This window comes from Schistocerca piceifrons, chromosome 5 (genome assembly GCF_021461385.2).
Source record: "Schistocerca piceifrons isolate TAMUIC-IGC-003096 chromosome 5, iqSchPice1.1, whole genome shotgun sequence".
NCBI classification, from domain to species: Eukaryota; Metazoa; Arthropoda; class Insecta; order Orthoptera; family Acrididae; genus Schistocerca; species Schistocerca piceifrons.
Genome location: NC_060142.1, coordinates 92,100,641 through 92,112,735, shown reverse-complemented (window position 1 = coordinate 92,112,735; position 12,095 = coordinate 92,100,641).

Here is a 12,095-nt window from a genome sequence, read left to right as displayed (position 1 = left end):
GAATACCTGGAGGGAAGACAATGTTCTTCTCAAGGAACGCTGTGAAGTAAGTGCGAATCAAGATACTTGTAATTGATTTTATCATTTTCGCGTTTGTAACACATTCTGGGAGTTCCTTAGTCGTGGAACACAAATATGTCATGCAATATTCAATGTTATTTATCTGGGGACACCGGGGCAAAGAACATAGCTGACCAACTCAGCCCAGTGAAGGTGTGGAGCCTCTGCATTTTGGCAGGTCGGTCATGGTGGCTTTCTCTATTGTGCAGTTACAAATAAATGTTTAAATCTGTAATACTCGTGTTTGCGCGTTATTGGTGTATTCATTTCCACTACACAAAGGTTCACACCTACTTTGGTGATCCTGACTACAGTAGATAACGAGTTATTCGCCAAATACTGTCTTGTGTCGCCTTATTGTGCATTAACAATTGCCACGAAATTTACATCGTTTGTAGTTTCTTGCAGCTCAACTGTTCCAAATCCATCGACATCGGCTTTCGTAAACAAGCTGTGTGGAATACAGAACAAGAACTTGCAGAAATGCCATACTACAAGACACAGTTACTGTGACTCAACAGCGGCCGCCGTCGGAACTTAACATACCGACCCCACGCTGACTAGCTTTGAGGACAATTCGCATTCGGTTTTCGTGCAAACGGATATAGCGCCAACAGTGTCTTCCGCATTTACTGTACCACAGTCGCTGATATTCGATGCAATCACTTCATTCACAGAACTGTTATGCAACACTGACGCCATATTCCCAGCTCCCAATGCGCTGCGAACCGCTGTTGCAACACCGGTCGTGCCTTCCTATTCAGCTCAGCAGTACAGCCATTATTGGGCTTCACAGGACAGTGCAGAGCTGCACCACATCCTATACGCCCACCTTTCTGAACTGGTCAAGTGACATTAACGTTTGCGATGGTCGAGTGGCTGTTTGCTTCATTAGCCATTATAGATGACAACTCAAAATTTGTAATGTTGATCTGCCATCTTGTGTGGGACTAATCAATGATATTATCCTACCCCCATCAGCATACAATAATTATGACACAGCAAAAGCAGCATTTCTAAAATGAATTGCTCATATACCTGATCAACAATTGGTCTATGAAGAGCAGCTTACTGAGGGATCTCTTTTCCAATTATAGCACTGTTTACATTCGCTAGTGGACCCCAAGTTAATGTTAGGCCCCACTCTCTAGACATTATGGATTGTCAGATTTCTGCCTCAGCTACAGCACACAATGACTGCACACAAGGTGGAACCTTTAGATAAAAGACTTTCCCTAGCAGACAGATCGTATTCAGTGGTATAGCACAGGCACACCAGCACACAGCACACCAATTTGGGCATCTCTACCTTCATCATTCGGTTGGCTGGTATAAAATCCAAACAATCTTGATGCCACTTGATCTCATGCAAAGCTGACGTCTTACTCCCCTTGTGAAGCACTAATTCGCAGATTGTACATGGCACCACATCACCTGCATCAAACGTCATGTCAACTGATCTTGTCTCCCTTTGGCTACAAAACTGTTGGTATCACATGCAGTATGGCGCAGCCGTCTGTAATTGGTGGCAGCCTTGCTTGTACCCAAATGACTACAGCAGACCACAATAGGTGCACTGGCTCACACTACAATACCAAGCCACCTCTCTTCTGCCACAGCTACTTCTCATGAAAGGCAGCTATAGATCTGGGATAAATCCATGGACATATGTTTCCTTATCGACAAAGGGTAGATTGAGTACACCATGCCTCCTCTAATGTTTGAACCACATAGACTTTGGACTGTAACTACACTTGACTAACAATGTCAGCATTCGAATGCACAGCTCTGTGCATCTAGTCATACAACTTATGAACAGCTACGCTGTATTTGGACCTTTTACACAGGTGACGTCTCTGAGTCCATGATAGCGGTGACTTCCTTCATAAATTCAGCCTTCCGAAGGACCTCAACCAGGGTGCTTTATTGCGCCATGTCACTCAGCAGTCCATCCTGGATCTTATTGCCCCAACATTGCTATGGGAAATGAACCAATACTTACTACCTCTTCGATCTATGTTATGGCCCTGCCTGACTGCTGTCCACTCCTGCACAAGTGTGTTGCGACCATACAAACCATCAACATGATCCAAGAAGAACTCCTTGAGACTTACATCGATTTGCAGCCACTATTCTGTGCCAATGATGGTCTGCATCAAAGAATACTTGTCCCTGCAGTCACGGACAAGAGGCGATATCACAGGGTAAGTTGTGGCTTCGGGTCGACTGAAGCCTCTTGCCCATCTGTGCCGCCAGCTGCAGCGCACTGTGCAACAATAAGGTGTGGCTTGGTCATATAGTTTTAACTGCAATTCCATTGCCTGCTTAGCTGAGTGGGAATGTGCTTGCCTACCATGCAGCGAGCCCTGGGTTTGATTCCTGGTTGGGTTGGAGATTTTCTCCGCTCATGGGCCAGATGTTGTGTGGTCCTTGTCATCATCTCATCTTCACTGATGTGCAGGTCGCCCAATGTGGCCTCACCTGAAATAAGAATTGCACCTGGCAGTCAAACTTCCCCAGACGAGGCCTCCCAGCCAACAGTGCCACATGATGATTTCATTTTTCTTTTTGCAGTACCACCCCAGCATACACTTCCCACTTAGAAAATCCACTTTACCCAATCCGAGACAGATATGTTGCTGACCGTACACCTCGATTTCCTCACACAAAATGTAGTTTTCGTCCTTTTATACGAGTTAATTTCGAAGAAAGAAGAAATCAGGGCCTACATACGTTTTCACATCGCTGCAATATCACTAAATGTTGTGAAAATGCTGTAACAGCATGGCATAGGCTATATTTCCTCTAAGTGTTCTCTCATCAGATAAAAAGTTCTGTTCTAATCATCTTAATATCTGTTATGTCATCCATCACTGGACTAGAATATTAAACTCATTTTTGGCTCATGATGGAGGATGTTTCCTCCCTTTCGAACTCTCTTAAAGTAATCAAATGCTTCTTCACATACAAAGTTAAGATAACAGCACAGAGAAGTTGTAAATATCAGGTTTATACCACACATCATTTTATAAATTTGGTAATATAGCTGATTTTATTACGATGGTCATCTCTCCCTGTGTGGGAGGGAGATTGAAATTTCGTTCAAAGATCTCACTGCAACGAAAAAACGCCTGATTATCGATAGAACTCCCGAATCATATACATGATACTCTACCACTTACTTACACCCGCCATCAGTATGGCATTGATATCTAACGTATAGGCCAATTAATTACACTAATCATGAGAGTTACTTTGCACAGTGAGTAATATTTTTCCAGCAGTCGGATTGCACAAGTCAGTTAGCCCAAATGGGAATACCTGGAGGGAAGACAATGTTCTTCTCAAGGAACGCTGTTGAAAACCGACATTTGAAGCTGACAACAGAAGGATTCTACAGCCACCAACATACATTTCGCATAAGGACCACGAAGATAACCTACGAGGAATTAGCACTCATAAGGAGGCACGTAGGCAGTCTTTTCCCTCCCTCTGTTTGTAATTGGAATAGGAAAGGGAATACCTAGTAGTGGTACAGGGTACCTTCCACCACACGCTATAAGATGGCTTGCGAAACAACTGTATACGTATAAATGTAAGTGTAGTCTGTTAATGTGTCACTCCATCCATTTATAGGCATACAAAACTCACGGAAGGATGTTGTCTCTTGTTTATTGATAAAACAAGAGGCAGAACGTCTGCTGCTGATTGTCTCTCCATAAAAATCTTCTTATTAGATCCTGATTTTCTCATTGCAGTCACATTGCGGGACTTATATGAGAGGTTGTGATATGTATGCCCACAATACTTAGAAGATGTGGTATACAGCTTACCTCTCAACTTCCCTTTCGCCAGAGTATTGCTTACCTGCCGTATACTGACGACTCTCCTTGTCTTCGATATACAGAATTTGACTCCTCATGGTTTCCACGAGCAAGCAATGTCTTCTGCCAAGTCACAGACTCCTGCTAATTCTCTCGAAATCCCATCACGTTCCGGCATCACTGTTCCATTTGTTAGAAGGTTGTCTAGTCCTCGACCCAACACTGACTATGTAGAGAGCTATCACCACGAGAGAAATAGCACACTAATGTACAGGAGGAAGTTCACAACCATGCAGAGTACATGCAGACTGCAGAAAGAATTTCAGAAGCATAGCACCTACGGTTCGTCGATACCAAATGACTGTCTATAAATATCACCCTGTACATGTCCTGATCTCATTTATCATATTCCTATGTTTACTATGTTAGAACTATGACAGTGTAATGGTGTCAAGGACTTCATTCATGGCACAGACTCTCTCCCTCCTCGTTATTTTTGTAACACCCAACAGAGTGAAACTACAAACTATAAAAACTGATCACTTGGTAGAGCATTCGATAAGATATTACCACGTCCTTCTCTACCGATATATCGAAAACAAATATCATTTGCATGTTGACATCGAGCATATGTGGTGATCCTATTAAATATCCTCGTATTGGTCCATTGAAGCAGATGGCCAGTGATCCAAGTCACTCGCTGTGTAAAGTCTTGTCGCCCATACTGTAGCAGGATCATATCCCACAGACTATCAATCACAAGAGACGGATCCTGTATTATTCTTTTGTAAGCAGCTTTATACATTGTTTTTCTGCTGTAACACATCCAAGCAGTGTACGACTACAGTTTTGTACACAGCCATACATTTTTTTTCCACCACGGCTTTGAGGTCTGTGCCATTTTCTAAACTGGCATTAACACAATGCAATCCATCAGCTCTCACAGGAAACTGGACATCGCATGGTGTAACGTAAGCTGTTCCCATAACACACAGAATGTTTGAAATAAAAGATAGAGGTGGTGGCTATTATTGAAGAAAAGTGCGAAACATCGCAACATATGGACAGGAAGAGTTTGAAGTATTGTAGAGCATCTCCAAACAATTCGCCTCTACATTTAAACTCCTATTCTGCAGTGACAGGGTAGCAGATGTCTCAGTGTTCCATTTTCGATGAGACCAAGAGCATTGATTTCCCTTATTGGTAGGGTATATCACACTCAGATATATGATAACCATTTCGGAGTCCTAGGTGGTGGCCACCATGACAGCCAAATTTTTGTACACTTTGTCTTTAATTTTTATGACGTATAGTGCATAGCTGCATGTGGAACAAAGTGGTATTCTGTGGGACTTAAACCCATAAAGTGTGGATATTATGGATGTCAGTCACACTGTTGGAGGAATTGAACGATTTTCATACACCCAGGTGAGCATGTAAGTGCCCTCATTCATTCACATTTTTGTCGTGTTTACATCAGTTTTAACTATTTTACATCAATTTTCGTAATTTTACCACGTTTCCCATAACTTAAACGCATTTTACCCAATTACTCAAGTTCGAAGCCACCACCCTCAACGACCTGCCACCCCAACAAAAGGTCTCATCGCATTGATCTCATGATTCTATCAGCCAATGACATTGCAGCACGATTCTCTATTTCTGTATCATTACTAAATCAACCCTGCCCCCCCCCCCCCCATTTCTCCTACATTACACTGTGAGGTCTATATACATGTGAGCATGTCATGTACCCTGTTACACTGCCTACACCACATAACTCAAATACTGTTCCTTAGTATAGAAAATAGCCATCAGCAGAGAAGTGGCTTAAAAACTGCGTTTCTTAGCCAAAACACTTTATAAATTTGTAAGAGTTTATTACAATAGGCCATCTCTCCCGACTGGTAATCTCTCCCTATGTATATGGAACTCGCAAAGTATTCTTGCATTCATACATCCTGAGCAAAACTCTAGATGGTCTCTCTATGCAATTGTCTTTAACCAACCCTCCGCAACATTGTCTCTGATTTAATGTGGAACTGACTCAAAGTAAGTGCGCACTATACCCGCTACATTCAATGTCTCATTAAGGGACAGAACGAGCTGAGTTCTACATAATCAATGAATGTCAATATTTTGCTTTTGGGAAGAGCATAATACATGTTCCAAACTTGCATACGCCTGTGATATAGACCAGTATTCTCATTCCAATACTGTAACTACTGTCCTGCAAAGACTGTTCTGTACCAATCACACATCACACATGATTTCTCTAGATGCATGCATGCTGAGGAGATAAACATCCATTCTTGGTGTACAGCAGATACAGATACGAGTTGATACATCTGAGAGTGTTGTGGTGATATAACAGACGACTAAGAAAAAGGAGACAGTTACGATTTATACGTGATAGCACTCCAGACAGAAGGAGTTGGAAACATTTTATATAAATCACTTGTGCTACCAATTCTGTAGTACTGTTGTAGTGTTCGGATTCCATGCCAAGAGCGTACTGGAAAGAGAAAAGAGACTGTAGAACGTAAACACACATTCCTTAGGCTACATGGTTCTGCACTTACATATGTTATAATGTTAAAGCAGTGTGGTTTCCAATATAATAGTCACATGGAATGCAACGCTGTTCATACACCAATGCAGAACATATATTTTCAACACCTGACATACATTCACCCTGCAAATTATCTATACCACTCACTAAGGCGAAAAACTTTAAGATGATAAAACAACTACCTTTTACACCAAAAGAAAAGAAAAATGATGGATTGTTTGTGATATATGCACTATAAAGCTTTCTGGGAGTGTATATGACTCACTGTACAATCCAATTGTGGTTAGCAAATCATGCTATGCTCGCAGCAGTCCTATAAAATAATGGTCAGCAATGGGAAATGCATGAAACATCATCTTAGGAGGAAACAGACAAATTCATAGCAATGTTGTTTGTCAGTGAAATTGCACTCCATGCAGCACTAACTCTGTGCACAGAAAACAGTCTCTTCCCACATGACATCAGTCAAGCAATTATATAAATAGGGATTGCAGTACCTCGCAAACTTCTGTAACTGATTTCGAATACCTGCAATTATGAAACCGATGACTCGATTTATGTCCAAGACGTGGCAGTAAAATGGAGTACTTCACATACATTTTCGTTCGTCTAGAGGAGGGTGCCAAAATACGTTTTCCCTCGGTTGGGTGGACTTGATTCATCGCACAGGCGCAGGAAAACCTCTGCTGACAGTAGAATGGAGAGGTTTGCTGTTAACGATTGTCGGTAGATAGTGCTCTAAATCACACAAAGAAAAAGCAGTTGTGCACCCCGAGAGAACAACGGAAAAATATAGATAAATATATGATAAATGACCTGACACAACGTCTCCCTCCTCCTAGAATGTATCAGTCTACCATTGAATCATACCTCATTACAAAACCTTTCAACCAATTACTCCAACTACTTTCTATCGTCCTTTAACGCAGATCCATGCCAATTTAGAGGCAGGTGGGTCTCTTTTCCAGAAAAGCGTCAAAGACAGCGGTCAATTTGTATGTATCCCTATTACCTCAATAGACATACAGCAGAATGTTGTTAAAAATGTAGGAAAGTTCTGCAAGGTATTTGTTAGCAGACACTGCGTAGTTGTGATTGGTAGAGGGTACAGAGACACACATTGTAAACACTGCTTGTTACAGTTTAAACATATGAACAGTCTCACAGCATCAGACATGTGATCCATTCTGTAGTTGTATATTGTAGTCCCATAGTCCCACAGCTGGTGATACAACGCTCTTTAACTAAGGAAGCTTTATAAAAATCTATAAGGTGGTTGCTGATAACTTTTGGGTCACACCTGGCCTTGTGATTCGACATGTATAAATTCATTACTTTATATTTGGCAGTCGTGCACGTTAACACATTCTATTCCAACCGTCTTATCACTGTCGACGAAAAATGACTGTTTCCCTCGTTTCCGGTGCCACCATGTCAACTTTTTGTCACATTGTTATTAGTGCCAATTACTTGTTCACATGTTCAAGAATTTTCCGGTACCAAGCAGAAAACATGCAAGTATTCCCTCAATTTCCCCAGCATTTTGGCGTATTTTCCATCAATTTATACGTATTTTCCGTCGTTTTTCGTAATTTTATCGATTTTATGTTACTTCTGCTCATGTGATCATGAAATCACTTCTTGCCATGTATTCTAAGATCACTTGTAAATGTAGTGTAGTTGTCAACATCTAGTGTAAATGCGCTATTTTTCTGTTCTGTGTGTGTGCCTATATCAAATGTAGCAGGTACAGTGTGCTACACTTTGGGTCAGTTTCAAATTAAATTGGAGACAATGTTGCAGGAAGGGTCGGTTGAAGTCAGATGTACAGAGAGACCCTCTAGAGTTTTGCTCATAATACAAGAATGCAAGAACACTTTGTGATTCCCATCCACATAGGGGAGACGGCCAGTCAGGGGAGATGGCCGATAGTAATAAAATCTTATCGAATTTATAAAGTGTTTCGGCTAAGGAACGCAGTTTTTACACCAGTTCTCTTCTTATGGCTAGGGAAAAGGACTGCCTATATGCTTCCTTATGAGCCCTAATTTTCAACATTTGAGTATCACATGCAAACATTCTGCAAATCAAGTAATTAAATTTCCACCAAAATTAGATTGTAGCACTAAATATATGCGAGGTCTTGTACGCACCAATGTTTGATAGCACGAACACCCCATCCACCACAATATTTCCACTAAACATATGATATGCACGCCATCCACATACTACAGGGTAGCCCTGTCCGCACCAGCCGGGAGAGAGACCCACACCCGTGTAGGCCACGCCTGCACATACTGAACGCATGCATGCTCGCAGTACAACCATCAGAAACAATAAATTGATCAACTGGGACTCTGACGTTGCAATTGGGTTTTTAAAGCACTATAGAATTCCTAAATTGGTCCGGTCCGCTACATTCTGAAGGAGGAGCGAGGGTCTACCACATGATGGGATAGTGACAACAACAAACAGATCCGCAAGAGAGTCAATGCGATGTACTGAGAACACAACACACATAAACCGCGAGCCAGTCCGTAGACTAAGTTGTCATGGCTACATGTCAGAGATAGCTATCAATCGGGACTGTGGCGTCGCGACTGGGTTTTTAAAGCACTATGGAATTCCTAAAATGGTTTTCTCCACTACATTCAGGAGAAGGAACGGTCTACTGCGTGACAGGATAGAGACGATATCAAATACCACTGCAAGACAGAGCCCACTGCAGTGAACTGAGAAGCACTAAACACGACACATTTAAACCACCATACAGTCCGTAGCAGTAGTTGTCATGGCTAGATGTCGGAGATCGCTGAAACACTCGCACATCCCACGCATTCATATCCCGATGTCCTCACCCAGCGTGCTTCCGGCGCTAATGCTCAGAGGTCGGCCCAAAAAACCGCTACGTCCCCAGCGACAGTCGTGGACGCCCATGTGTGCCACAGTGCACCACTCCCAGCCATGGAGGGTATCCAGGGATTGGAGTGGTAGGAATTCGGATGTTATCAGTACGTCCAGTGCAAACACCCATCATTTAGAGTCTTCTCTCACGCAACACACATTTCTGCTTCTATCCCCACTCATCCAGCATACTAGTCACTCTGCTAGCCTCCGCTGCCGTGGGCAAAATCAGACAGGTCAGCGTATTCTTTGTACATAACCACCTGTCACAGGCTGAGCTAATCTCAGTCCATGAAGCCTAGTGATCACTTCTGCCGACACCGCGGTGCACAGCGCAACAAACGACGCCAGCCGCTATGCACTGCGAAACAAACAGCTTTGGCTTGGATGTATAGAGTAGTTGTAACCAATTCCACCTCAGTATAGACTACAGTTTATAAAATCCACTTTACCCAATCCGAGATAGGGATGTTGTTGGCCATATCCACCGAATTCCTTGCGAGAAATGTAGAGTTCTCCTTTTTATATGTGTAAGTTTCGAGGACAAGAAATCAGGATATACACGCTTTTTCACATCGCTAAAGTATCGTTACTTGTAAAAATCCTGTAACAGTATGGCTTAGGCTACTGTTGTGGGTTGGCAGGAGAGCCAACACCGTATTATTAGAGGAAGCCGAAAGGCACGCGTTTTAGCTGACGCAGGCTGGCGTGAGGTCTGGAACAGGACAAGGAAATTAGAATTTAGAAAAACGGACGTAACTGGTGGAATACTTCTTTAATCCATTAATGATGAGCGTCGCTCTTGACGGTACATGATTACAGTATCAATAGTAACTGGTAATGGCGCCTTGCTAGGCCGTAGTAAATGACGTAGCTGAAGGCTATGCTAATTATCGTCTCGGCAACTGAGAGCGTATTTTGTCAGTGAACCATCGCTAGCAAAGTCGGTTGTACAACTGGGGCGAGTGCTAGGAAGTCTCTCTAGACCTGCCGTGTGGCGGCGCTCGGTCTGCAATCACTGATAGTGGCGACACGCGGGTCCGACGTATACTAACGGACCGCGGCCGATTTAAAGGCTACCACCTAGCAAGTGTGGTGTCTGGCGGTGACACCACAGCTACATTATCTCCAAGTATTCTCTCATCAGGTAGAAAAATCTGTTATTATCAGCTTAATATCTGCTACTTCATGCATCACAGGACTAGAATATTAAACTCATTTTTGGCTCATGACGAAGTGCTAAGATCTATCCCTGCCACAGGATGCCTCCTCACTTTCGAACTCCCTTAAAGTAACCAAATGTTTTGCCACACACAAAGTTTCTTGAGGTAATAACACAGAGAAGTTGTAAATATTAGGTTTATACCACGTTTCACTTCATAAATTCGATGATATAGCTGGATGGCCATATCTCCCTGTGTAGATGGGACATTGAAATATCGTTCAAAGATCCTGCTGAAACGAGAAAAACGCCTGATTATCGCTCCAACTCCCCAATAATATACGTGGTACTCTAGCCCTCGCTTACACCTGCTGGTAGCACTTCATTGATATCTAACTGATAGGCTAATTAATTAAATTGATCATGAGAGTTACTTTGCACATTGAGTAATATTTTCCCAGCTGTCGGATTACACTCGCCAATTAGCTCAAATGGGAATCCCTCGAGAGAAGACATTGTTCTTTTCGAGGAACACTATTGAGAAACAACATTTGAAGCTGACCACAGAAGGATTCTACCGCCAGCAACGCACAATTCGCGTAAGGACTGCGCTATTAAATAAACGACCAGAACGACTATGTTATTGCCACACCGCATAAAAAGCAGTCTTGGTTCTGCAGCCACACACAAGAATCGCTGATAGTATTACACTTTCTGGTAGAAATGCTGTCTGCAATTTGGAATCAAGTCTATCCATCCAACCACATACTTGCGTTGGATCCTATGGAGACATCTTTTAATAATTACAGCCACTTGTGAATCATATTTGTGCCACTATAATATCTCGAAACGAGTCACCTCTTTTTTCCGAACCCATTTGCTAAGGATCCCATACAGCAAAACTCCAGCGCGGTTTTTGAGACAGTCCCTCTGCGTCTTGAACTGTTCCCCAGCCTCTGCCCCCCGTCCCTGCAGCTTTGTCCATGTAATCGTTCCAATTTAAGTTGGAACTGAACAGATGTCAGAGAGCGCAATATCTAAGACCTTCTGCATCACGTGGAGAAACAGGATGAGCTGAGTTAATGTGACAGGACTGTTTTGACCACTCGATGAGAATGGGAACACATTGATGTAGCTTGCCAACAATGTACGATGTGTAAGGCCAGCTCCAAACGAAGCTTTCTCCTGCAGCACGAGATAGTAGACAAGACAGTACAAGCATTTACAGCAGTATTTCTCAGTATCTCTTATCTTGAAAATGAGGAAGACCCCACATCATACAGGAACTTGAAGAAGGACAAGGATTTTGCTACTGCATTGTAGTGCGTCCCCAAACAACGTACAGGTACTACAGTCTGAAGAAGATCTGCATCTCACACACTACATTCATGTCTGTCACCCAAACATTCTCTCTCTCCTCCATATTTTATATGATGGAAAAGAGCTAAACTACAAACTATTAAAACCCTGCCAACGTCACACGGTAAAGAACTGGATAAGATATTACCACGTTCCTCTCTTCCGATACATTGAAAACAAATACTGTCTCCATGCTGTCATTGACTATATGTGA